Source organism: Pogona vitticeps, chromosome 8 (assembly GCF_051106095.1).
Source record: "Pogona vitticeps strain Pit_001003342236 chromosome 8, PviZW2.1, whole genome shotgun sequence".
NCBI classification, from domain to species: domain Eukaryota; kingdom Metazoa; phylum Chordata; class Lepidosauria; order Squamata; family Agamidae; genus Pogona; species Pogona vitticeps.
The window spans coordinates 18355310-18380201 of NC_135790.1; the positions used below are offsets into that span (position 1 = coordinate 18355310).

At 43.1% G+C, this 24892-nt stretch overlaps 1 protein-coding gene across 6 annotated transcripts in view; it reads right to left on the bottom strand.

Annotated features, from left to right (window-relative positions):
• KIRREL3 (kirre like nephrin family adhesion molecule 3) overlaps window positions 1-24892 on the bottom strand; it is an 846407-nt gene that overhangs the window by 143599 nt on the left and 677916 nt on the right. The gene's annotated exons all lie outside the window — the stretch shown is intronic.

Here is a 24892-nt window from a genome sequence, read left to right on the forward strand (position 1 = left end):
TATCACCAAGGCATGGCATGTGCCATCACCTATCAGGACTGGCACACTTGTGTACCTGCCCAAAACTACGGTACCCACATGGAGTTGGCCTGTGCCACAAATGTGCACTCAACCGGTACCACCCACCCCAAGAATGATGCTTAGATTCTGCTTATAACACAGAAGCCCAGCAAATACAGAAGTCCAGCAACCATCAAAATTTGCCGTCTCCTTCAAACCTGGATGGCTTCGTGTTAAGACAACCTAACCCTGCAGAATCTGCAGCTGGCAATCCCCTCCTTCGCCAGCACAATCTGCTGAGTTAGCCCCGGCTGGCAGATGCTGAGCTGCCGTTTTGTTTCTTTCTCCTCGGCTGAGCTTCGGTATTTTCTTTTCCCTGTTCCGTGCGGGTGCGCCCGCGATGCAAAGCCAGCTGTTGCAGCGATTACATTCTCTCACACTGGGGAGTTTGCATTTTGGTTGCACACACTCAAAAACAGTTAGCAGTTAATGGTTACAGCTACCTTTCCAAGTCAAATCTTGCATCTCTTCCGCCCTCCCCTCCCGGGATGCTCCGTGGGAGTGGGTGGGTGACAGCAGAGGGGAAGGGGAATGAGATGAGTGCCTTGGTGGATGCATGCACAGCTCACAGTTCTCTGGATATGCCGTTAGCTCCATCTGCTTTTTGCTGGAGGCACCAGTACCTTCCAAATCCTTGACAGCAGCCCCTACCCTTTTAAAATATTGATGTAGCTGTGACTGTTATTTTAAAAGAAGAGCTTAATATAGCAGATCTCGCTTAACTGGCACAGATGACGAGGAGACATAAATGTGCCAGTTCAACTCCGCGGTGCCAAACTAAGGAGGCTCCAGGATGCTCCCGTGCAAGGGGGGGAAAAGGCTTCTCTTTTGCAAAATAAGGAACACTACCTCATGTCATGGAAATGCTTAGGCAGAATGTTAAAAGAAGCTTCGGTGTGAAGGAGTGAACCCGTAGAAAATACAGGCACCCCATGGGGTTAGGATGGCATCCCCTTTACTCATGATCTACAAGAAGGAACAGCAGAGCTGCTGCATAAAACAGTATATGATAATTTGTAAGTACATCCAGAAATAATTGCTAGAATACAGATGCAGGTATAATGTGTTGGAATACTGGAAGTCCTTCAAGGTCTTAGTGGACTACACTGCAAGCTGTGGCGGCCCAGGAAACTCTCCCCCGGGCACCCTCACCTGCAGCCTTACATAGAGATCTATGGTATTACCTGGAAGTCTCCCATCCAAGTAGGCCCAAATTCGAAAACCCGGTGAGACTCAGTGTGTTCAGGGTGCCACGGTAGCAACTCTCATCTTAATGGGGAAAACTATAAGCAGCTGGGGGGAGGAACGTGGTGGCGCTGTGGGTTAAACTGCAGAAGCCTCTGTGCTGCAAGGTCGGAAGACCAGCAATTGTAAGATCGAATCCATGTGACAGAGTGAGCTCCCGTCGCTTGTCCCAGCTCCTGCCAAACTAGTAGTTCGAAAGCATGTGAAAATGCGAGTAGATAAATAGGTACCACTTCGGTGGGAAGGGAACGGTGTTCTGTGTCTAGTCACGTCGGCCATGTGACCACAGAAACTGTATATGGACAAACGCTGGCTCTATGGCTTGGAGACCGGGATGAGCAATAGAGTCAGACATGACTGGATTAAATATCAAGGGGAAACCTTAACCGCTACCTATAAGGTCTCTTGCTTTCTCTTCTTTGGGTTGTTTTTCTTTCATTCAGATTTGGCACCTAAAGCTCTCCAAACGAGAGCTGTCCTCAGCTGTATACATACCATGTTTCCCTGAAAATAGGACAGGGTCTTATATTAATTTTTGCTCCAAAAAAACTTATTAGGGCTTATTTTCAGGGGATGTTTTATTTTACAGTCATATCTTCTTCTGGTTGCTGCACATTGGTGGAGGGCGGGGTTTCACTTAACTGGGGCTTATTTTTGGTGTAGGGCTTATATTATGAACATCCTGAAAAATCCTGCTAGGGCTTATTTTCAGGCTAGGTCTTCTTTTCGGGAAAACAGAGTATTTATTTATTATTATTTTATTTTATTTATTGGACTTATATACCGCCCCATAGCGCTACAAGCACTCTCCGGGCGGTTTACAATTTTTTAACTATACAGGCTACACATTGCCCCCCCCAGCAAGCTGGGTACTCATTTTACCGACCTTGGAAGGATGGAAGGCCGAGTCAACCTTGAGCCGGCTACCTGGGATTTGAACCCAGGTCGTGAGAAAGCTGACTTTTATAAAGGAGGGCACCTGCTATGTAGGGCTGATCTGTGCATAAAAGAGATGTACAGGTTGACCTTGGCAAAGAAGAGATGTATAGGTTGACTATTGATGAGTTGGGCAGTATAGAAGTAAAATAAAATAAATAATAAATGGGTTGAAAACCGTTTGCAAGATGCGCTCTAGAAAGTCTGATCTACGATGTTCCCCATCCTGTCGTAGGGCAAATATCAAGCCACTCAAATGACCCCTTTGCATACTCAGTGGATACAGGAGGGAATAAAGATGGAGCCTGCTGGCCATGCCCCCAATACGAAGGCCCCTGATGGCCTCAGCAAATATGCACACCGCGTTAACGAAAAGGGTCAATACATGCAGACCGCACTTCCTCCAAACGAAAAAGCACGGGGCAAGACAGTTCCTGGTCATGGAGAACCGATCTACGTGAAAGCAGCTATCTATGCCTATGGTCCTTTCTCATTAAGGCTGGAAGTGTAGCTGCTTTAGGCACGATCAGAGGCCAGGTTAGTGTTTCTGGGCAGTGTGTATCCAACAGGTCAGCAGCAGTGGTGGAATGGAAGAAGGCAAATTTCATGCCCGATGTTTTTCTAATGAATCCTGAGTCAAAAGATACCAAGGCAATATACAGGACATAGGGGGGAAAATAAGTAGTCTGCAGCAACATGTGATCCTGGCCAGATCTTGGAAGGATTCATGCTTGGAATGGAGACAGCAGTTTTGCAGCTATAACCCTGCTTTCAGTAGTAATAAGTTAGAAGGGATCCCTAGCTGAATGTAAACCTGTCTTTTCTCAAGCTGGTCATTGAGGACATTGTATGTACCTGTGTATAAGTGTACATGTGCACTTATAAATGTATATATGCATTTCTGTGTATTAACGCTGCAACTGCAGTTCATTTGTACATGCAAAATATTGTAAATTGGAAAAGTTATTTTTTTCTGATTATAACTCCCAGAATCCAGAGAGTTGTCAAAAGTAACTTTCCCCATCTCTGGATAAGAAATGTGTATAATCAGTACAAACCCTAGACTTCAGGGTTGTCCAAAGACGCATATTACCCGGGTCAGTACTGCTCCTTTTGGTTACTGGAAGTTAAGTGCTGCTTCTTTGGTGGTTTTTCGTGAAGACAAGACAATGCTAGGCAGAATTCAATGAGTTCCCTGTTTTCTCCCTTGCTTTCTGTGCAAAGTAATACAATCCCTGCTTTTATTATTGCGACTTAGACTTTCTTGGGAAGGTGGAGTTTAACACTGTAACACCTTATGTGCAGAATTCATTCCTGTGTCAGAGATGTTTTTATTATTTTGAACTAGACTTTGTTGTGGCAGTGGAGCTTAACGCCACAGCACTTCCTAGGCAGAATTCATTTCTCAGTTTCCTTTAACCGCCTCTTTATTAGCTTGAAAAATAGAGGTGAGCATTTTCAAAGACAAAGTTACAGCGAAGGAGGAAATTATCAGAATTCTCCCCTGCCCGCTCCACCCAAAGCCTATAGAAGCAATTTGCAAGAACCTCGATTTTGCGATACATTATAGGCACCAATGATGGCAAGTCTTCTTCTTATTTAAGAAGAACCATGTCTCTACTTTTGGTCATTTGCTGCAGTACCGCTATCAATCTGAACATGCCTTTAATTATATTTAGAGTAAACCCAATCAAATCATAACTAATCTGAGGCCTGATGATCTTGGCACATCCAGTCCAAGAAAGGCCGGGTCTCACCCATTATCTCTGCTATAAAAGGCAGACTTCAGTGGGTAAAGGTAAAGGTAAAGGTAAAGGTTCCCCTTGACAATTTTTGTCCAGTCGTGTTCAATTCTAGGGGGCGGTGCTCATCCCCGTTTCCAAGCCATAGAGCCAGTGTTTTTGTCCCAAGACAATCTTCCGTGATCACATGGCCAGTGCGACTTAGACACGGAACGCTGTTACCTTCCCACCGAGGGTGGTCCCTATTTATCTACTTGCATTTGTATGCTTTCGAACCGCTAGGTTGGTGGGAACTGGGACAAGCGACAGGAGCTCACTCCGTCACGTGGATTCGATCTTACGACTGCTTGGTCTTCTGACCCTGCAGCACAGGCTTCTGCGGTTTAGCCCACAGCGCCACCACATCCCTGTATGTGGGTAAGCCCAGTTATTTATCTCATCTGAGACCCTGCCATTCCTTCTGACTTCTGCTTACAGATGCCCTTGTAATTCCTCAAAGGAGAGTTACCTGCAAATTTCTGCTTTCTCATTTTTTTTCAACAGCAGGGAAAAATTCAACAGGTGCAGCTCTTCCTTATGGAACTAAAGTGACGGGGAAAGATGGAGTGCTTGAGCTTCTTCCTATCAGGCTGTTAACAGCCAAGGAGGTTTGGCAGAGAATACTCACTCATGCATATATATCCACATGTCTGCGTGTCTGCGTGTCTGCGTGTGTGTGTGTGTGTGTGTGTGTGTGTGTGTGTGTGTGTGTGTGTGTGTGTGTGTGTGTGTGTGTGTGTGTGTGTGTGTGTATCTCTGAGGCCTGCCTGCTGCCTGAGATCACCCTCTTCAGGGGCTATCAGGGAGCCAAAATCTTTAATCACTAACAGGATTCTATCAAATGGGACGTGCAGAGTGCATTGTAGGAGATGGGAGCGGCGCTGAGATTTCCATTTGTTTCTCTTCCTTAACTAACAGCTGCCTGTTGCGTCTCTTTATTTCCCCCTAAGCAGCTCGGAATAGGAGGTAGGAAGCAATTTCCTCAGCTGTCACAGAAGCAAAGTCAAGAGCTACCGACTTTAAAGGAAGCCTCTTAAGCAGCCGTTGAGTAAGTGTTAATATTTGATGAGCCAACTGGTTTTGTTGGTTCAGAGATTCCAAACAATGCTTTCAGAAAAAAGGCCTTCGCTGAATGCCGCTGTCCCTCTAAGCAACCCCGCCCAACAGAAGCATCCATCGCTCTTCTCCTTCCCCGCCTCTGTTTGTACCCCTTAGGCTGCTAGCTGCAAGTGGGGGAATGCCACAGTAAATAATGCAGGCGTAGTACCAAGAGAGGCAGTGTCTGCATGTGGATGATGACATCTCAGCTTAATAAGCTAAAACATAAAGCCATGTTCAGGTTGTGCACACGGTAGACATGGAGCACCACAGCTAATCCAGCAAATGTTGGAGCATGAAACATGGTTTCTTAACAGGTCAAACCTCGAGAGCAATCGTTGCCTATCTCAGAAACAAAAAGGGACTCAAATCAGAGTTTGAGATTATTTTAGACCAGGTAATCGTCACTTCCAACAGAGCTTGGGCTAATGTGGGGCCAGTGGAGTCCCCCACTCCTCTTGTCTGGCGGGTGGGCTCCAAACCCTGGCATGACAGTTGATGGCATTCTCCACCCACACTTCACCCCTAGATGGGTACAGGGACAACTGGCCGAAGGATGAGACCCTTGAGCAGACAGGCACAGGGCCATCTACCATGGAGGAGGACATACGAATGGATGTGGTGTGCAAGGCAGCGGAGGTCAGGCCTCAGCCAGTGCTTTCAAGTGAAGACTGGGAAATGATCAGTCTCCATCACTCCATGCGGTGGGGTTATGCTCCTAACAATTATTTATGGAATTTGTCTCCTGAAGAGCCTGCTGCACAAAATGTATATCATAGTTGTATTGATTCTGTTTATTCTTACGCGGTTGATCTGTATTATTCACATCTGATCAGTTGATTGTACAAATAAATTTTAATTTAATTTACCTAGGTGCCTTTGCTCTTTCCACATGAAATAAGAATGTACAGTATTCTTGATTGCTCTAAGGGACTGTGACAGGACATAGAGTGGCCACGAGTCTCATTTTGTAGAGGACAGTCCTCTGAAGGTGTCATCTGTTTGCAAGGCAATACCATCTGAATTAAAGATATATCAGTGGAGAACTTAGGGTCTTAGAGAACCTTTCAAACATTTACTATCTTGGTAGCAGAATGAGCAGTCACACAGATAATCTCATCACAGTGATGGCACTACAGTGAAACATGTTTATATTTCCATTTCAGCTCCTGCAATTATTTCTTCATTAGCACCTGAGTAACAAACGAGCACGTGAATTTTAGGCAAACCTGTTCCTTCCTTCCTTCCTTCCTTCCTTCCTTCCTTCCTTCCTTCCTTCCTTCCTTCCTTCCTTCCTTCCTTCCTTTTATATACCACTTATCTGACTGGCGGCTACTCTGGGCAGTATACAACATAAAATAACAACAGACATTATGAAGTACAGTCAAACAACAAAAATATAAAACAGTTTAAAAATACATACTTAAATACCTAAAACATTTAAATTGGTGGTCTCCTTATAAGCTGCTAACCTCAGTTTTAAGGATTTTTACAAAATACTTTTAATATTTTCAGACTGTAGATAAGTGAATCAGTGAATACTGATCCCGTGGATAAAGGGGCCCCTACGGTATTTCACATACTGTATTTTCCCATGTATAAGATGTGCCCATGTATAAAATGCCCCCCACTTTTCTAATCCAAAATTAAGAAATCTAAGTGGGGCTTAGTAAGTCTAGGGGGGAAGGGATCAAAGCCCTGCAGGATCACTTTGATACCTACTTTCTCCTCCACTTGTTTTTGTTCTCTCATCAGCTTAATTTCGTGTTTAAAACGACAGTCAATTTTTAGTCTAAAGATTTTAGACAAAAATATAGTCTTATATACAGGAAAATATGGTATTCCTTCCTTCCTTCCTTCCTTCCTTCCTTCCTTCCTTCCTTCCTTCCTTCCTTCCTTCCTTCCTTCCTTCCTTCCTTCCTTCCTTCCTTCCTTCCTTCCTTCCTTCCTTCCTTCCTTCCTTCCTTCCTTCCTTCCTTCCTTCCTTCCTTCCTTCCTTCCTTCCTTCTTTTTTCCTATGGCTTCATCTCTTTTCTAGAAGTCCAGTAAAATGGGACAGATATATATTTGGGCTAATCTTTTTCAATGAGCATTTTGACAGTCATTTCATCGCTACCCCTGGATTTCAGTACGCTATTTCCAGAAAAGACAGTTTGTTAACAGTAAACACAAAATAAGAGACATTGCAGCATTTTAAGGGTTGCAAGATTGTGACTTGGCATTCCTGCTTCTGTGATGTCCCACTTCGCTCTTGTTTCTAGAAATGTGAATGGGGCAGAGGCACATAATTTGGCTAAAATGAAGTACCTCATGAGCAGGTTTGTGGATTTCTTATATTTCCTGAGCACTGTTACTGGCCCTGGAAGCTCCCTATTGTCTTCTAGCCTCTAAAACCTTTTCACACTTTATCAGTGTTTTCTCTGGTACCATGGGAATGAGGAATTGTTCCATTTTAAATATGAGGGGTTTCCATTTCTGTGTATGGACACTGTATTCATATTTTTAGCCGTGTCTAGCACCCAAACCCCAATTTGTAACCAGAGATTGGAGTGTGAGTTAAAATGGCTGGCGGTATTGTCAAAAATCTTGGCCATTTATGTTAAAGTTGATTGTGGGAAATGTTTTAACAGCTAAATTGTTACTGTGTTTATTTCTAATATTAATATTAGAAAGCAGAAATGATGGGGGGTATGGTAGGAAGACGTTATAAAATGAAACTGTGAAAAAAAATCCCATTGAGATATCTCTAAAAATGTCTAAACAAATTCCTTTAAAAATAATTAAAAAATGACAAAAACATGTCACTCATTATGCCCAGACAGCTAAAGCTGCTACCACTTGTGACGATTCTGATAAGTATGTCATTATAGCCGAGTTGTTTAAATTCATTACTTCCCCATCTGTGGCTATGGTAGATTAAAACTCTCTCTCTCTCTCTCTCTCTCTCTCTCTCTCTCTCTCTCTCTCTCTGTGTGTGTGTTTCTTTTCTATAATGGTACAAGCAGTTGCAGTCGTTTCTAAAATTTAATTTAAAAAAAGAAACCAACAGCATTTGGAACAGGGAGCGGTATATATGTAGAAGTGCAGAGTGGGTGTTTCATTTATTGTTGGCGTCTACCTAACCAATAAGTTCCCAAACTTTTTTGCCCCGTAGACCCCCTGCCTCCTGCAAAGCTTTGATACAAGTCTAAACTTGCACCCCCAATTTTTTTTCTCTCTGATGTGGACCCCCTGCAAGTCGAAATCGACCCTTGAGGACCCATAAACTGATTCCCCAACATTTCAGGGGAAAAAAAAATAATACTAAGCCACGTCAACAGCTCTGGAAAGGAGTAGCAGCAACAGCAACAATGGCTAAAGGACATTACCTTTGTTAATATTAAATCCTCTTATTTTAGCCTTCCAGTTTAAACATTCTCTTTCTCCCTACAGGCAATAAATAGTAATATAAGGAGGAAAAAACAGCCCACAGACACATGGCTGAGATCAAAAAGGCATTAGATGACTGGTAAATAGAAAGATCTGAAGTGAGAAAAAAAGGGAGCGCCTGGTTGAAAATCAGTTCACGTAGCTCTGACTTCTGTTGATTCACATTAATTTTTCCCACCATCACAGGTTTGTAGAATGGTGGCATCAACATATTACTTACAGAGACAAACACTTTACATTGTGGTCCGAGGGCAGTATTTCAACCCTCTAAATTTCATTGTGATTCCTGAAATTTCCTGTTTTGATAATAATCACTGAGCTAGTGCAACTCTTAGCAAATGCACCAGAAGTGCAATCAAGTAATGTACAATCAAGTAATCTTCCTTCCTTCCTTCCTTCCTTCCTTCCTTCCTTCCTTCCTTCCTTCCTTCCTTCCTTCCTTCCTTCCTTCCTTCCTTCCTTCCTTCCTTCCATCCATCCATCCATCCATCCATCCATCCATCCATCCATCCATCCATCCATCCATCCATCCATCCATCCCTTCCAATTTTCCAAGATTTGTCCCATTATTCAATATTCTCTTGCACAATAATATGACTGAAAGACAACACAGCATGAGGCTATGCAACAAGTAGTTGGTTTGTTTATTATAAATGACTTGGGACACCATGAGGGGAATCCCCAGTCGGGGCCCGTTCCATCTTCTAGGAAGTAGACCCCCTTGGGCATGAGTTTAGCTAGTCACCCACAATCCAAAATTTTCAACCCTGTCCCAGAGATATGCTCGGTGATCTAGCACATGGGGAAAAGCTGAACAAGATAGGTGGCTTCCATTGCTATCAGATAATCACACAACTATCGGGAGGATCAGGCCAGATTTCAGCGTTAGTAGTCCTTGCTGGGAGAAGTTTGGGCCCTGAGAGCTGTCCTAAGGATGCTGTGCATATAGTCTGAAAGATACTTCTAGGGATAAAGTGTGTCTCCTAGTTAGGGAAGGACTGACATGTCTGTCTCACTATCTCCTATATTTTAAAAAGATTTCCATTTTTTCCCCATTCCAAAATTGTTCAGGGAGAGGCTGTGGGAGAAATAAAATTGATTCACCACAATATGTGTGCATGTTATGTACCCTCAAGTCACATCTGACTTCAGACCTTAATTAGGTTTCCAAGGCAAGTGAGGAAATGCAGGGAATGGTTTCACCAGTACCACACCATCTCCTAGTGAATTTTTATGGCTGGGGGGACAGAGGCGAGGGTTTGAATACAGATCTCCTGAATTCTAGTTTTTCACTCTATCCACAATGGCACACTGGTTACTTGCTGCCACTATGTACTCAACTTAATTTTTAGTCCATCTCTCTCCCTAATTCCTTCCTTCCTTCCTTCCTTCCTTCCTTCCTTCCTTCCTTCCTTCCTTCCTTCCTTCCTTCCTTCCTTCCTTCCTTCCTTCCTTCCTTCCTTCCTTCCTTCCTTCCTTCCTTCCTTCCTTCCTTCCTTCCTTCCTTCCTTCTCTCTCTCTCTCTCTCTCTCTCTCTCTCTCTCAAAATGCCCACTAATTAAAAAATGGCTTTCTTGGTGTACTAACCCCTCCAAACTTTCATGTTGCGTCCATGAAATGAACTGAAACTCAAGAAGCAGACACACTAACAGAGACTTGGAACGTGAACGGCACCCATTTGCTCTACAATCAGAAGCCTCATTAACTTGAAGTAAGAGGGACAACATGTTTGGCTGGTGCTAATAGCAAGTCGCACAGCTGAGTGAGCTAAGTCATTCAAACAAAAGACAAATGGACCTGTTCTCTTGTATATGGAACTCGAGCCTGTCATGGATTGCGCAATCTCTGCCATGCCTAACCTTTGTCTAAATCTTACTAAAATTGTAAATTCTCTCAGAAACGTGAAGCTGCTTTATACCATGTCAAGCCATCTGTACATCTATACCAGCATGACCTATCAGAAGGGTCCATTCTGCTTCCCAACACATTTAACAGAAATTGTGGAATCCAGCAAGGCGTAATTATTAATGTGTCAGACTGATCATAAAGGCCCAGGTTCAACTTCCCAATAAGGCAGGAAACATATTACGCATATTAATTATTGGGCCAATTACCATCTTTCATCTAACCCTTCTCACAGACATGTGGTAGAAGCTATTTTTTTATTTTCAGAAATCAATGAGAATCATAACATGATGGAAAGCATATAAAGGCCATTATGCCCCAGCATCGGAAAGCAGGCTCCTAATAAGGATGGTTTGAGAAACCCCCCAAGTGTGCTGGGTTGAGTTTGCACACCCTTACAAATCACCAATGTCTGCTACAGCATTTTTACAGTTAAAAATGGTGAAACCTACAATACTTGGCTTCAGTTGCAGTAGCAAAAAACGGAGATACCAAAGCAAAAGGGGATTGGCAGCTGAAGCCCCAATGAAGCCCCCAAACCTCCCTTAGAAACATCATTCTTTGACCCATGGGGAGGTCCCAGATCCACCTCAGAAGACTCCATGTATTCCCTCTTCACCTGATCAAGCAGCCATTTTGTGCCTAAACAGAGCAAAGGGAAGATAGAACACCACATTCTAGGCTATGTCGCATTCTAGAAAATTCTTGCTTTTCTTTCAGGTACAGTGGACCCTTGGCTTACAGACGGCTTGACTTACAGACTTTTTGAGTTACAGACTTCTCTGGCCGCAAAATTTAGGTTTGACTTGCAGACTGAGATTTGACTTACAGACTAGAAAAAACAAAAATGGAACAAAAATGGCCTGTTACGGGATTAATCGGTTTTCAATGCACTGTAGGTCAATGGAGACTTGACTTACAGACTTTTTGACTTGAGAACCGCCTTCCAATACAGATTAAGTTCTCAAGTCAAGACCCCACTGTAACTCCACTGAGCCTTCAATGCAGTGAAATGTATACCCCGAGTATATGTGCATGTGGAATGGACATCTGACTCCTTTGTGCAGGCTTTGATTGGACAGGTTAAAATAGTGCTAGGGATGCCCCTCCCCTGCCGTCACCATTTTCTTTTCTTTCTTTTTTTTCGTTTTATAATATCCGTTGCTGAGTTTTGTTTGCCAACCAATTTTTTAAACTTGTGGCAGGTCCCTATGTTGACAAGCGCCAAATGGGCAGCATTCTGATTTAGGTTAGACAGTGAGTGGGCACAACTGGGCAAGGGGGAGGGTGTGCGCATGTGTGTCTTTTGCAGGCTCTGTATATGTGCCAGAGTGGGTGGATGCCAAAATGTGCAGCACCTTGACCAAGGCTAGACAGTGAGTGGCTGGACAACTGACTCGGTTCACTAAGGGCACATCTTGTACATCTCCAGCACATGTTTTCCTTCAGTACTCTTTCTGGAGGCCGGCACAAAGAAAGAGCAAAGCTGATAGGAACTTGGCCTGCAGACTCAAGTTCCACTGCACTCCTGAATTTCGTGGTGCTACATGGTACCCTCCCCGTATGATATCCTTGTCCTTTATTTTCCACTTTTCAGTGTTTTTTCCCTCCCAGTCTAGGGATATGTATACAAATATAGGAAGGCAAGAGGAGAAGGGGACGTCAGAGGACGAGACGGTTGGACAGTGTCACTGAAACTAGCAACATAATTTTGACCAAACTCCAGGAGGCAGTGGAAAACAGGAGGGCCTGGGGTCACACAGAGTTGGACACAACTTAACAACTAAGCAAAAACAATACAAATATAGGCAGAAATCTGAGAATGAATTGGTTTAGGTCTCCTTCATATCAGCCAGGGGGTGGATTGCTCCTGATTTGTATGGCAAATTTTTGGATACACAGCAGGACCTCCTTATAGATGGGTTCACTCTATTAAAACAAAAAATCCCCAAAACCTTTATTTCTAACAAAGTTAGAAGTTTCCAGAACTGGCCACTACAGGGAGCCGGAAACAGTACTACGTGCAGTGTCCACTGGAGATGGGATATTTGTACTTGATTCCTGAGGGGAGATAAATATGAGAATTGCCACTACAGGTGGCCGGGCTGATTAGACCCTCTCCCCAGAACTGGGTCATCCACTATACTGCTTCCGGCGCGGCGTGCATGGCCTGGCTTTGTTTGTGCTATGCCAATTGTGGAAACAGCCTGGCCAGGGCTTTCCTGCCAGCCTGCACTCTTGACCGCTCAGCAGCTGAGTGGGGAGACTCGTCATCCTGCCTCCTCGCCAAATTAGTCCAATGTCCGCTATTAAAATAAGTGTTCTGCATTTTTCAGCATCCAGGGGAGGGCATGGAAACAATCTCCTTGCAGATATGGGGTTCTACTGTATATGAACAGTTCCCTCCCTCCCTCTGTCCTTCCATCCCTCTCTCCCGCAACACACACAAAAACACACAGCCAGAATCCTATTGTTCTGTCCACTTGTAGAACAGTCTCCTCCATGACCAGCTCAACATTTTTTGACCTTGAGTAAAGAGGTACCCAGCCCCTCCTTGTGCAAATTCTCCCCAGTCATGCAACCTCTGTGTGTATGATCGCAAGGCAGGGCCATTGGAACTACATGGGCAGAGCATAACACTTTGTCAGTGGAGCAACAGGATTCTGTTCACAGACTGTAAAAAAGGCTGGAATAATAAATAAATAATAAAATGATGTTTACATGGTATCCAGCTCCAGAAATCCTTTTTTTAAAAAAACTTTTTCGTACAATCCAGTCTACTGGAAGGATGAAAAAAAAGGGGGAAGGGAATCTATTTTCAGATGTGCTCATCAAGTGAATTAGCAAAGAAGTTTGGGAAAATGTTAATACATACATTGGAAAGATAATGAATGTCAAATTTCTTTAGATCCTTCAATTTTTAAAAATTGACCTTTACAAAGAACACACCTTTGGCATACTGAGAGTTGATACTATATATAATTATTACTGCATGGATGTCTGGGGCATGATATTGAAAACTCTCCATAATACAGTACTTGATTGGACTTTCTTATGGGAAAATAAGCTGGATATGCTATACTATCAAACCTACCTTATTACACATGACTATATAATTTTGTTTCAAATTGGATCCCATATATTTGTTATTATAAAGCAATAAATAAAGCAATAAATAAATAAAGCAATAAACAAACGAACAAACTTGACTTACAAGGAGCCATCCTTTTTTGTCCTAGAAGCTTTGACTAGAATGAGGTGAGGAACATGTGGTCTTCCAGATGTTGGTGGACTACATATCCCATTACCCCTGATTGGTGACTCTGCTACTGAGCCTGCTGAGTCCATTACCATATGCAGAATTATGGGCTCCTCATGTCTGGGCTAAAATACCATGGCTATACATTCTTTATGAGGTATGGATTAATCAGTGATACGGACTTATTAATTCCTTTTTTTTTTTGAAAATCTAAAAATTCCAGTAAAGTAGGACTCCTATACCTGTAGGGGATCTGTTCCAAGTGGGTGTGAAAAAACATAGATTATAGCAAACTGATTATACACACAGCATGGTCTCTGCCCTCCTCCAGTGGACAGCTCAATTAGGAATACATAATTTTGGGTTTTTTTTTTTTCTTTTAATAATTTCAGACTATAGATAAATGAATCAGTGGATACTGATCCTGTGGATAAGGAGATCCCTATTTGTAGTACTTTGAAAAATCTTGCATCTTGGAATCAGATTGTCACTGAACCTCTATGCCAAGGGAGGGGGGGGGGGCTGTGTTGGCTTCCAGATATTATTGGAATTCAGTCCCTATTAGCCTTTCTCAGTACAGCCAATGGTGAGGAATGATGGGAGTTGCAGTTAAACAACACAGGCACACATTCTTCCTCTCTGGAGTTATACCCGGGATGTTAGAAACAAAATTGTGTTTTCTAAGTGGGCACAGAAAAACCCTTGCATTACATTCTGATCTCCATGCCAGCCAAATTAAATACAGTTTTTGGTTGCTGATGTCTTACAAGACGCAAAAGTAAGTGTACAGCAACATGAAGCAGCTGCCTTGGGAAGTAGATTTGACATCTCATGGAAGGGTAGCAAACTGCCAATAATTTAATTTACAAATCTATTGTTGCTGCTGCAGTCAAGGATGGAGAGAGACATTTTTGAGCTTTTCTGCTGCATTTGACAAAATAGCTCAACTGGCTTTAAACAATCAACCTAGCTGGGTGGGTGAGGTTCAATGTGCTGCGCTGCCTCAGGCAGCAAAGTAAACCAGCTCTGACACAATGCATTCTGTCTGGACCAAGAAGAGGACTGTGGACTTCTTCCTGCCAGCATTCCATTTTAGCATCTTTGGGTCACTTCTGTCCAAACAGACTCCTCCTCCCCCTCCTTCCAAACCTCACAGTATAAGCAGGAAAGGATGCTCCAGAAAGCCAAAAAAACCGACCCTCTTATCTCATAGCAGCAGCTGTTTCACTTCCTTGGGCTTGCCTTCTGCAATAAGCAGTTTGTAATCCGAGGACTGGAAGGGAGTGGTAAACTAGGAGCAGAAAATGAATTTGTCCCTAGCTGATGCGAATCAACCGCACGCAGATGCCACTTCTATTCAGATGAAAAACCATGGAGATTAGCTAGCCACTGATAGCCGGCAGGCTCTACAGGCTGCTGAGCTTCCCAGGAAGCTAGCAAACTAAGCTTCTGTTTCTCTCAGCACTGACCACGCATGGATTAGCTAGATTATGCTGGAGAACCCTCTCCAGATGCTTTTCCATTTTCTGAGTTGTTCCTTCCTGATTCCATACAATCTCCTTATCTCCGGCTGAGTGTCACCCTTCCCTGTAAGACTTATTCTGTGTGTGCACACACATGCATATGCATGTATGTGCACACACAAACAGAGACACTTTTTTTTTTTGAGAGAGAGATTTAATAAGTAAAAAAAGGAGAAGAGAGCTGCAAGCAATATTCCTGTTTTTTCCTACTCTTTCTCTCCGAAGGTGATGGGGGCAGAGCTAACTCAAAGATGAATTGTCTATATGGAGGCAGTGATTATCAAGATAGGAAAGAAACTGGCAGCACTCACTTTTAGCATCAGAACACTTTTCTGCTGGCTGATTTCAGAAGCTGGCCAACACAGCAATCTGACAACAGAATCACACTGTTGTCAAAAATCTGTGGGCAAAAGAGATAAGGGGAAAAGAGACAGAGAAGGAGAGAGAGACACACGAGGAACTGATTTATTTCAGCTCTCCTACACAGCTGCAATGCCACCATGAAATTACGATGGGTTGTCCTTAGAAGGTAGGCAAAGGTAAAGGTAAAGGTAAAGGTTATCCTTGACATTTAGTACAGTCATGTCTGACTCTAGGGTGCGGTGCTCATCCCCGTTTCCAAGCTGTAGAGCCAGCGTTGTCCAAAGACAGTTTCTGTGGTCACGTGGCCAACGCGACTAGACATGGAACGCCATTACCTATCTACTTGCATTTTTACATGCTTTCGAACTGCTAGGTTGGCAGGAGCTGTGAGAAGCGACGGGAGCTCAGTCTGTTGCGTGGATTATGACTGCTGACCTTATGACTTTGCAGCACAGAGGTTTCTGCGGTTTAACCCGCAGTGTGACCACGTCCCTTCCCTTAGAAGATAAAGGTAAGGTTCCCCTTGACAATTTTTGTCCAGTCGTGTTCAACTCTAGGGGGCGGTGCTCATCCCCGTTTCCAAGCCACAGAGCCAGCGTTTTGTCCGAAGACAATCGTTCCGTGATCAAATGACTTAGACACGGAACGCAGTTACCTTCCCACCGAGGTGGTCCCTATTTTCTACTCGCATTTGCATGCTTTCGAACCGCTAGGTTGGCGGGAGCTGGGACAAACGACGGGCGCTCATTCTGTCATGTGGATTCGATCTTACAGCTGAAGATCTACAGACCTTACAGCACAGAGGCTTCTGCGGTTTAACCTGCAGCGCCACCACATCCCTAGAAGGTAGAGTCCTAAGTAATTTCCAACAACTTTTGATTTGGAAGGTTTTGGTCTGGATACCGCTTCCGTTGGCCTGGTTTTGCTCAGGTGGCCCTTGGCAACCTTGACCAGCTTAAGTTGCTCTCGGATTGTCCAACTTGGATGATCCATGTACAAATGTTAGAAAGTGCATCATATGGGTGCAACTATTCTTTCTAACATGATAGTTTTCATGTTTTATGTGAAAAAGAACTAGACAAGCAACATATGACATCCCTAATTCCTAACAATCAGCATCTGAAATGGACACGAATGTTGGTTTGGAGGTTCATGTATGTGGCACCACAGATGCTGGATGTTCCCCTTCCCATCTCCCCAGCCAATGATCCACTCACGATTCAGAGTACGCTCCTCTTTGGCTGTATGATCAGTCCCCAGCTGGAGCACAGGGTTGCCTGTCATGCCTCCATGTCTGAGTCAAGCCAAGGATGTGGGGCAGGGTGGCCCATGCTCCTGATGGAGACTGGTTGAATAGCCAAGGAGGAGGAGGAAAGAAGCACATGGCAGCTGGTGAGTGGGGGATCCAGTTGGGGAAGTGGCAGAAGGGAACACACAGCGCCTATGGTACTGCACATACAAACTGGCAGGAACCTCCAAACCGAGGTTCGTGCCCATCTCTAATCAGTATTGACTAATATTTCTTTAATAAGGTAATAGCGTAAGGGTGGTCTTACAGGGTGGTCGTAAGGATCCCTGAGCTCACACACTGAAAATAGGGATGGAAAATATGTGACCTTCCAATATTGTTGAACTACATCACACATGTTCCCCAGCCTAGTCAGGGGAGATGGGAACTTAAGGTCAATAGCATCTCCAGATTGAGAGTGCTATGCAAAGGATTTCCCTTCTCTTTGCACATGAGATTTGATTTATCATTTGCTGTCCTTGTTTACTAGGTGCTTTTACTTGGCTACTTTGACCCAGTTGGTTGCAAACCCTTCTTTCCACCTCCTGCATATGTAATGCATACGGAAGCAGAGCAATTTGTATCTTTGACAGTAACTGAGTCCTCAAATTAATAACTCTTCATTGTAACTTGAAGTGCAATTACTACTTTATTACATAGAGGGTTAGATTTTCAGCTGGCACAATTGGCTGACACAATAGTACCAATGTCCCAATTAAGTCATAAAAAGAGATAAGGTCATGATATTGTTCAGAAGGGAAATATACTGTAGATGCCCTCAAATGTAAAAAACATACGGTATTTTCAATGTATAAGATTCCCCCCATGTATAAGACCCCCTTTTCTAACCCAAACTTTCTTTCTTCGCAAGAAAGTGGAGGGGGAAGGTGGGGATCAAAGCACTTTGATTCCTGCTTTCCCCCTCTACATTCTTGCAAGGAAAGTGGAGGGGGAAAGCAGGCATCAAAGTGCTTTGATCCCTCCCCCTTTCTTACTTCCATGTATAAGACGAACCCCAATTTTTAATCTAAACATTTTAGACAAAAGTATCATCTTATACACGGAAAAATATGGTATATGACTCTTTGTCTCTCTCTCTCTCTTTCTCATTGCAAAGTAATGCAGAAAAGGGCCAAAGGAATTCAAGTTTAGGAAAAAGAAATATAAGAAACTGGGTGAAACCAAAATCGACTAATTCTTCCATTCCTTTCTCCTTCCCATCTGCACTTTGGGAACCGAAAGCTGATGATGCAAAGGGCATGCCCAAGATTCATTCCAGTCTCATCTTTTCTATCAGGGACTCTTAGAAAACTGTTGTTATACCTTGATCTCTTGGTTTGCGGGCTGGGAATTGGGAGTTTACTCAGTTATGGCCGAACTCCTGTGCACACCTTCTGGCATGGAGAATAAGTCACATCAAAGTCATTTTGGCTTGCATTTGAATGAACTAGTATATAGTTGCATGTTTCTCTTGGTTCACTGGTATAATCTAATTTCAAATGGAATAAAATGTATTGAGGCCACACTTGCTCATTTTAGAAATCTATTTTGCATCTGGTATTCTACTTTTAATACAGGATGAAAAGATTATTAAAGGCAGCCTTTCCCCCCTCAGATTAAATTTTGTGCTAGAATCCATTTTTTAAATCGTTAACATTTTTTTTAAAAAAAATTATCCAACATTTCAAAAAGGGATATAAATTGAAGCTCACAATATGCAAATGGAACAATTATTTGGTAAAAATAGGCAAATGATTGACAATGAATACTTTAATGGAATGACAGGTCTATATTAAATATATCTATCATTGAGTACTTCATTGATTTACTTTGTGGCCTGAAGCTTGTTATCACCTCCATTTACCATTCACTGATGATGGCCAGCAATTTCGAAGTATGTGCAACACATCTAGTTCAAAGCAAGACGATAGCTCATAATAGCACACATATACAGACCTCCCACCCCCCACAGGCACTCCCCTCCCCACAACTGCTTTGTGCACATGTGTGCATGCCAGCATTGATGTGAGCACTCCCCACCCCTGCATTCATGCACCTGAGTGCCCGTGCAAAGGGGTGGGGGAGCACTCATGCCGACGCTGGTGGGCACTCCCCCATCACTTCACGCATGCACCTGAGAGTGCACGCGTGCACCCATGTGCACCTGCAGGGGGCCCCTGCCTTCCTCGGAGGCTCAGCCGGTCCACGGTCCCAAAAAGGTTGGGGACTGTTGCATTAGTCCCCCATCCCTGCTAATTCATAGACTCTAGAGCGTCATATTCTTTCAAGTGTGGCTCAGAGACCCTTTTTGCCAGTTGCCAAAAAGATGTCACAGACAGACATATTCTTTATGTCTTCATATGGTACACCAGGGAATAAATTGCCCTTGGTAAATTGGGAAGAACTGCTACATGTTTATTGGGACACATTCTCTCAAAGGCGACAACACACTTGTCAAAGTTAACTTTTTTTTTTGTTCTTGCTATAATTGACTGAGCCTTAAGGCAACCGACCTCTAATCTCAGCTGGATGTGCCGGCGAAGCAGAAACGGCTTTTGCAGACTCCATGGAAAGATCTTCTTGCCCCCAAACAAGGTGGGTTGTTGTTAAGAATTCTGTCCCTTTATGGAGCTTAGTGATGCGCCATTTTACAAGATGCTGTCAAAAGAGCTATATCCATACTGCATTGTTAAGCAGCTAGATCTCCCATCACTTGACCTACTTGAAATTAAACAATAGGAAGTGCAGTAGAGACCACGCTGAGAGTACAATGCAGGCTCAGCAGGAGAGCAAATACAAGTCCTTGTTAACACTTTCTCACAATGTCTCTGCCACAGTAGATGAGAATTTGGGTGAGAGTTAATGAAGGGGATCCTGGCCTCAAGAAAGACACGTGGAAGAGGACTAGGCGAGCATAGGAGAAAATAATTTGTATGCACAAAGTCCTGGGTCTAATTTACAGTGTAGTTCTGTCTGTCTTACTTCTTTCAGAGATTTGGAAGCACGTGTTTATTTTGGTACATTTCTGCATCAGTTGCAAGTGGTTATCTCTTTTTTTGGTAAAGAAATCCACAGTAACTTGCACAAATTTTCATATGGTGTTTTCCTTATGCATATCTTAAATACATATGCAGTTTTGTGTACATTTTTGGTGGGAGAGACATAGTGGAAAATGAATAGGAGTGTGGAAACTGGGTGAGAATTGTCTTCTGGTGTGTCTCTTAGTTCAGTAAGTACAAAATTGGTTAATTTATGTTAAAATGCAAGCCAAATGATTTTTCCCCTGCAATCCTGTATGGATTCTTCTCTCCTTGTATAGCTGTATGTGCAGTCTGGGAAAAACCCCTGTTTATTACCAGGTGACACTGTCATTCAGCCTAAAAATACTAAAGTAACTAGACTAACTGTTAGAGCAGTATGACAATGGAACCAATTATCTCAGGAGACAGTGAGTACTCCAACGCTGGAGGCATTCAAGAGAAAATTGGACAACCATCTGTCGGTAATGCTTTGATTTGGATTCCTGAATTGAGCAGGAGGTTGGACTCAATGGCCTTATAGGACCCTTTCTACTCAATTATTCTATTATTCTAATGAGCAACTCAGTCTACTGCAGCTTTCTACGTTCTTAAAATGCAGGCACATGAATCTCTCTTCCTTTGCTGTGTTTTATTTTTGCATTAAATTGCCAGTGATTCTAACCCCCAGCTTTCTCATGATAACCTATGCGGGTTTTTTTTTTAAAAGCCCTCTACCAAAATAACATACATGATCACACATAGTTTTTACATACATTATTTCTTTTTTCCTAACCAATACGTAGGTGTATACATACATTGAGGGTTGGAAGTAAGGAACATATGCATGAAAAAAAGAGACCAGATGCTTGATATCAACTCAACTCCAGTGCAAATCCTTAGGCACAGCAGGCCTCAAATAGAGAAAGATACAGATTAGGCTATGGAGGAATTATAATATGAGTGGACAACCTTCTTGATTCTGGGGGTGAAATGACAGCAGTCAGTTTGTTCTGTACCATGTTTGGTGCAATTTCCTCAGATCTGCTCAGATCTCACAAAAATGGAATACCTGCTGCTTTGTGAGGCTAGTAAGTAACACTTTCTAGTTCAGTGATCCCCAACCTTGGGCCTCCCTCCAGATGTTCTTGGACTTCAGCTCCCAGAAATCCTGGCCAGCAGAGGTGGTGGTGAAGGCTTCTGGGAGTTGTAGTCCAAGAACATCTGGAGGCCCGAAGGTCGGGGACCACTGCTCTAGATCCCTGTTTATCACCTTATCTATTGAAATGAAAACGTAGCAGGATGGTTGAAAAAGTAAATGTTAACTCTCAAGAGCAGCGGACTATGCAATGCCCAGCAAAAGTGTAGAGGCAGTTGAAGACCTTGTGGTGACATCTCTAGTTCATGGACTTTTCATAATGCACATTTGAGGAAAGGGGGGAAGTACCACAACAAGATTTAAATTGCACATCTTTTTAAGAAGTCCCGACTTTTGGAATCAATGCTCTGATGCACTTGGATGGATTCAAATTAAGAACCTCAACCCTGATGCACACAAGATGCATAAATTCTATCTGAAGTGTTGCTACATGGTAAATGGCAGGGCACTAAGGAGAAGATCAAGATGTCCCAACAGTGAAATGACCGAAAATACCTCAAGCAGAGAAGGATAAATCTGACCTTGTTGGCTTCCCCCAAAAGGTTCTTTCCCCAGTTTTCGGTTGGGTTCATCTTGAATGCTGAACACGTTCTCAAAACATTTGCATGAATATCTGAACCTATTTTTGTACAACTGCATTTTGGCACTCAATAGTTGAAATCCAGTAGTGAGCTTCAACTAGAGTAAGCCCATTGAATCAGGGAGAATTTAGTGAGTCAACTCCTTTATTAAGTTCCTTCAATGGGCCTACTCTAGTTGCAACGTACGACTACACATTAGACAACCAATTTTGTCTAATGTGCATGCTTTAAAAGCAATTTTCCAAATACATTACATTTTGGAATGTTATCTTTTCAAATGTGAACACTTTTTTTTGCAAATATTTTCTCCCAATATACAGTATATGGTGATGCACCTTTTGATGGGAGAAGTGCACAATTTGAAGACAACAACATTTCAAAGGACAACAGATGTTCAGTTTGCCTATGTATTCAAAAATGCCAAATTAAAATGAAAACCAATGGTTTCTTCAACATCACTAGCTCAACAGGAATGGGTCATCAGCTCATGCAACGAGGATGAAGACAGACTCTGTTTCTCAGTTTGCCATCCTTGCTATGAAAAACCACCACTTCTACATTTCAAGCTTGAAAGGTAAGAGAATATGGAAGAGGCCTGTGTTCTTATTCTTCCTATGTACTGAAACAATCTTCTGCCTCGGGATAATAGAGTAGTCCAGGCAAAAATAAAGGAAACCTGTTTTTCAACCAAAGATCTATCTCTAGGAGCCATGGTTGGAAAGATGAATTTTCGGAGCTGCATGTTCCTGAACCCTCTAGCCGATAACTCCAAGAACCCCCTGACCATGGTGGAAACTTTAGTACAATCTATGCAACCTTTCCCATCTCTATTTATGAGCTTTGTCAGTTTCAACCGAGCTTCCAACTGATCATGTCATGGCTTTGAAAATCTTGACCACTCATTTTATGAGGCTGTGTCAGCTTAGAACCGAACTTGGGAAAGTGACTTCTTTGTACTAGAATGGCTAGTATTCCTCTCAGATGGCCATGCTCCCTGCAGGGAGTTGTAGGTCAAACAGCTATTTTTTTTCCTACTCCTGATGTGCAATGCAGATAGAATCACAAACTGAACCATACATTGTGCAAACTGTGTACCTGCAGTATGCAAAGAAATGCAAACTGGCCGATCAGACATATTTTCAGAAAGCTGAGACATGTTAGGGATAGGGGATTGTTGAATTTATTAAAAAAAATATAAATGTGTGCAAAAGCAATGGGACCTTTTTAGCTCAGCATCACAGGGCCAGGTGATTATTATTCATCAACTGGTCAGAGAGAGCTGTGCATGCAGATGACTCATTCAGACATCCAATGTACACATGAACAGGCAGGGCCAGACCATGGATAGGAGTGGGAGGTAGGGATAAGCTATGTATGCATCCTTCCCTCCATGTGTGAGGACTATTTTACTTGTGATTTTTTCTATATTGGTAGGGAAAGGGCTAGATGACCCTTGGAGGTTTCCTCCAATTTATATTTCTGTAGTTCTAGCATGAGCAGAATCAGGGGAGAAATACTGTCTGACACAGCCCAAACAGAGGGTGGAAAACATAACAGGTGCCCATAGTAACATGGGGAATCACTCTCAATACTGAACTCCTATAGAGCTGCTAACCTAGGGGTCCCAGGTTGATGGCTGCACTTATTGGCCTTGGAGAAACCATACTGACCATCACCGGGCAAGAGCAGTAGTAGAAGCAAGGCCAAAAGTTGTAATCAAACCAAGCTAATGGAGTTGTCTATTTCGGAATGTAAAAGATTACAGGAAAATGTAATAAGGCAAAGCTCTCTGTAATAGAATCCTCATTGTGTGTGTGTGCGTGTGTGTGTTCTGTTAGTGGCGTCCCTGAGCAGATGGTTGTGCTAGCTCATTGCCAATGCTTTCTAAACAGCCGCTGCATGCTGGATCGGTAAGTCACTGCTGCACATGGAACAGCGTCAGCTTTGACAAAAAAGCACAGACGGCTGCAATACCGAGACAATTGGAGTCCATTAGCATATAACAACATTATCAACACCAAGAACTGCCACTGCGGCATTTGGCGGGCACCCATCGCTGGCTTCATCTGCTCAGCCTGGGGACAGAGCTAAGACGTCTGTGGAGCGCTTGTTGCATTCTAGCAGAGGGCAGCATGGATTCTATATTCACACCATACTAGTATAGACAAGAAGAATCTGTGAACCATTCTTTGATTACGAAACTTGGCAAAACTTATCTCCTGGACTACAACCCCCAGAATCCCTTATTCATTAGTGTGCTTGGCCATGCTGAGTGGGAGATATTAGGAGTGTGGGTCAAAATAATCATTCCCCCCCAGTTTTCATTCAGCATATTTCACAACCATCGTGATAAAACAGGTAACAAACCGAATGACTGGATGCTCAGGTCCTCCAGCTAACAGAGGGACCTTAAAATGGCCAGGGATGTTTCGAGAAGCAACATTAGGAGTTGCCTGAGCTACAACCAGGAGCTCATTTGATCTCCACTCTGCCTCATGTGGGTGAGTAGAGTCACTGGCAACTGCCATCTCTAGCACACTCTGGGTGGTAATATGTTCCTGAGATCACTATATCCAGCCTCTCCATGCATGTATCATGGGCACTCCATATCCAACAGTGCCATTTACCTACGATACCACATAAACATTCATATTTGCTGCTGCTGTTATACATATATTTGCCCGCACTGTATGTAGAGGTTGCCAGATATCTATATTGTCTGGTCTTGGTTAGACTGAAACTTTGTTTGAATCACAACAGTCACACTTGTCCGCATTTGTTTGATGGCTCCTCTCTGTCAAACCTTACAGAGGAACTGTAAATGACTTGGGCTTCCTCTCCTAACTCTCAGTCTGACCAAAAAAAGACACATGGGTAGTCCCGTGATGGAAAGATACATGTTGTTTTCCCACATTTGGGAAAAATATATTTCCCATTTTGGACTAGACTGGAGTAAATATACTTTATGTTTATTTCTCTCTCTCTCTCTCTCTCTCTCTCTCTGCATTTCTAGGGCATCTGAAGGAAGACCTGACTTTACCCCTAGCCTAACTTTTGACACTGCCATTCATTCTTGGAGTTCATCATAGTCTTGTGTCTTCTCAGCACCTTAGCGATACCATCCCACAACGGTTAATAAAATTAAGATTCACAAACAAAGAGACTGTCTCAATGGAGATAACTTTCTTAAAAGGTGCTAATTGGAATTAGAGCACAGAGTCTCCTGTGGTGTAAGGCCATTGTTAAGC